Below are 4,166 nucleotides of genomic sequence, written 5' to 3'. Positions count from 1 at the left end.
TTTTTTTTTTTTTTTTTTGATAGATTTTGGAATAATTTGAATTAAGGACAATTTAAGAGTTGGAAGTTGGGGTCGATGAGGGGTGAGTGAAGTATTAAATTTATTATAATTCATTGAGATTAAAAATCGAACTTATTTGTTTTGTTCTTTTTTTCTCTCTTTTTCTTGTTAATTTTAAGAATTTTTTTTTTCAAATTGGAAATTGGATTGTTATGATGAGGCAGGGATGAATTTTTAATTTTTTCTCTGGGATTGATCAAAATCGAAAATGTCTATTGATATTACGTTTTTTTTTTTTGGTAGATTTACGATACTTGAAACGTTTTTTGAAATTGAGATTACAGGTCACGTGTATATTTTTGAAATTAATTAAATTCGAAAGTCTCTTTATTTTTTTTTTCTTTTTTTTTTATGCGTTGATTTTTAGGTGGAATTGGAAAATGAAATTGAGATTACGTAGAGATTCAAAAGATTTAAAAAAAATAAATTTGACAATAAAATTTCATCGGGGAATTTAAAAAGAATGTTTCTGACGATGAAAGATTTTTTTTTTTTCATCAGATTTTCACAAAATTGGAATATTAAAAAGTTCATGTGCCAGAAAATATAAATAATTTATTTTACAATTTAATTTAAAATTCAAATTCAAATTATTTTTTATTCAATATATTTTATATTTTATTCAATCAAATTATATTATTGTTAATATTCATTTTAGAATTGACGATTAATTATTATTTAATAGATTAAAATTAATAGGTAAAAATTATTTAAAGAACATATCCAGTCTTTGCTGGATTATTTACTTCAAATCTGGAGTAAATTTGAGATCAGAGAGATGAAATAGTAACTACAGTACTTACTTTTCATTTCGTGATTAAATTGGACGTAATTTCTTATACCTTCCTGCTTGTTTCAACTTTTATTTGCAAAGTACCGTGTTTGAACTTTCCTTGGAATATATTTGGCTGGTGATATAACTTTGTCCGAATAACCATTCTACTTTTTCCTTCCTTCTTTCTTTTCTCATTTCTAGAGATAATAATCTAACTTTTATTCATTTATAAAAATTTCTTTTCCTCGTTTTTTTTTATGTTATAATATTGTTACTATTGTGACTAACATTTTTAAAATTTAAAATGACAATATTCAACAATTTTCAAGAATTCAAAATTTTCAACATTTAAACAATGAAAAAAATTCGATCATTAAAAATCAATGTTACATTTTTTTAAATTCTCTCAAAATTTTCAAAATTTCAAAAAAATTGCAACATTCAAACATTCAAACTTTCAGAAACAAAATACTTTCACTGTTTAATGTTCTGAAATATTTAGAATATTTAAATTTTTTTAAACTTCCAACTTTTCGAATTTGGATTTATAATTAATCCTTCACAGATGTTTTTTAGCTGATTATTTAAATTTAAACCGGCATCGACCGAGTGGAACATTCAACTTAATGAGTCCCCATAGTATCTCGCTATCTCTCTAGAATTCGAATGTCCCTTCGATGTGCACAGTATCGTGGAATCTTGATTCCAAAATGCAAATTAGAACATCATTGCTTGAAACCAATCTGATAATACTCTGAAAAGATGAATTTAGTCGCTTGAAAAGAAGAGATAAAGGAGAGAATTCAAGATGATGGCCGTTGATATAAAATGGCGGTTGTTAGATTTCTAACTTCTTCTTTTGAAATGAAAATTTCTTTTTCCTTCTTTCTGATAATATTTATTATACTAATCGAAGTGAAAATTTTAATAATTTTATAATTAATTTCAAATATTTTATTTATCACGATTAAATTATTTTTAAATTTGTTAAAAATTAATATCTTTAATTTTGATATTTGAAGTATTTTTGATAAAATAAAATCAATTGTTGTTGTTACAACAAATATTTAAATATCGTGTTTATCTAATTTAAGGATTACTTTTTCAATAAATTTCGAATTTATTCGTGATAGGAATAAGCTATAGTTTCATTCCTGATAAGATTATTGATATAATAAAATCCACAGCCAGATAGAAATCAATCATCCTGTTCATAAAATTCTTCAGTCTGAAATTCTATAAACGTCTCTTCAATTAATCAGATGGTCAAGCATCATCAAAAATTGTCATTTAAAAACGTTAATTAATTTGCCTTCAATATTTTTCGTCAAAAGATCTAAAAATATATATATATTTATTTGTACTTCTCTAATTTATTTTTTTAATTTTAATTTGTTTCTTAAACTAAAAACTATATCTATTTCTTTATATATATTTTTAAAATTGTTATTAAATTTTTATCAATAGAATTATGATATAAAATGAAAAAAAAAAATAAGAAACTTTTAAAAATCAAAGTTAAAAATTATTTAAATCAATTATTCTACTAAACTTGATGTTTGATCTAGCAGAATAATCAACTGAGAAATTGCATATTTGAAATTGCCACGGTTCATAAAAGAACGAAAAAAATATTTAATCGTCGTCAAAGGAAATAAATTGCCACGAAAATACGAGCTTTGACCGACAAAGTTGTCGGTTGAAATCAAAAGTTTGCAATCCTCTTTTTGAAACATCCGGTATAAGCAAAGTCGCCAATGAATGAACATGCCATTGTGGTGAAAAAAAAAAAAAAAAAATAAATAAAATAAAACCTAAGCGGACAATTTCGCAAAAGCTGCTTTCGAGGTACAAAAATCATCGTTTAAATAAAAATTGTACATTTTTGATCCGGAATTTAAAAGAAAGTATTGATTGGCAAAAATTCTAAAAATTCTAAAAATTTCTTTAAAAATTATTACAATAAAAATTTTAATACAAATTTTCACTCATCGAATCATATTTTATGATAAATATTTTTCCCAGAATAATAATTTCACTCGTAACAATAAAAATTCTCTATATTTGAGCTAATTAGCGCATTCTGAAAAGAAAATTATTTCAGATATTAATCCTGTGTAATATTCTGATGAATTTTTTGAAAATTTTCCTTGGAAAGATGATTTCGAAAATTTCGTTTGATTCGGTAATTAATTTAATTTAGACGGTATAGATGGCTCTACTGTGATTCTTAAACAAAGATTCTCACAGCTTAACCAGAAGTTGCCTGTTTTTTCTTTTTTCACAGGTTTTTCTAAAGCCATATTTTCCGCGTGCGCATTAGCGCGAGAGCTTTTTTGACGAGAAAAAAACAACCCTTTCTGAAGCTGTTTTTGTCACTGTTATTTTTTTTTTATCTTCGTTTTATTCATAATCTTCTTTTCTATCCCTTGCTTTTTCGGTTAAACAATAAGTACAACGTGACTGGACCACACTGGACAGAGACACTTTACTCAATATCCGCCAAAGAATTTTTTTCTGCAGATTATATTATAATCCTATACATTAGATTTACTGCACGTAGATTTTCACAAGTTCTATTCTAATATCATTTTTTCAATCGTGAAAATTAGGTTTGTTAACGCGAATTTTATTTATAACTAATGAAAAATGAAAATTATTTCTATTCGATAAAATTTCGTTTCGAATGGAATTAGCGTGAGAGAGTTTTATTTTAACGTTAATTTTTTTGGAAAATTATTTTTATTATATACAGTAGACGAACATCCATTGTTGATGGATCGAAACGAAAAGAATTAAATTGTACAATTGTGATGAATTTTCGTAATTACAAAACTGTTTTCTCCTCTGAAACGAGGAATGTGTGATATATAACATAAAAACGGCTTGTTTCCATTGCAATTTTTCTGTATTATTAAAAGAAGAAAGAAAAATCATTTTATTCATTTTTGTAACGAAATCAAAAACGCTTATACAAATTCCACCATTATATAATATATTTATAAACGAAGTTGCAAGTGGATCTTTTAATTTAACTCGTTTGTTTCACGACGAGCAGTTTATTCACAATTCACATTTTTTCCAAAAATCGAAAAATGCGAAATTTAAAAATTTATTATTTTATAAAGAATTTTTAAATTATCGTGTTTGACCAATAAACGAAGTGTAAATAAAAATATCTGGCTTTAATTCCAAAAAAAAAAAAAGAAAAAAAAGAATATAAAATAGAAAATTAGGAAAAACAGGAAAATTTATATTTTGGCATAAGCTTCGCAAAATTTTTCTCTTATCTTCTCAAAAAGTGTGAACAATGCAAAAACAAAGATAATAG

General features: G+C 24.8%; 1 protein-coding gene across 1 annotated transcript in view; it reads left to right on the top strand.

Moving 5' to 3' along the window:
• LOC102677960 (probable G-protein coupled receptor CG31760) overlaps window positions 1-4,166 on the top strand; it is a 203,585-nt gene that overhangs the window by 187,024 nt on the left and 12,395 nt on the right. The window lies entirely within an intron of this gene.

This window comes from Apis dorsata, unplaced genomic scaffold (assembly GCF_000469605.1).
Source record: "Apis dorsata unplaced genomic scaffold, Apis dorsata 1.3 scaffold_73, whole genome shotgun sequence".
NCBI lineage: Eukaryota > Metazoa > Arthropoda > Insecta > Hymenoptera > Apidae > Apis > Apis dorsata.
The sequence above is the reverse complement of the archived record's forward strand: the minus strand, read 5'-3'. Positions and strand labels throughout refer to the sequence as shown.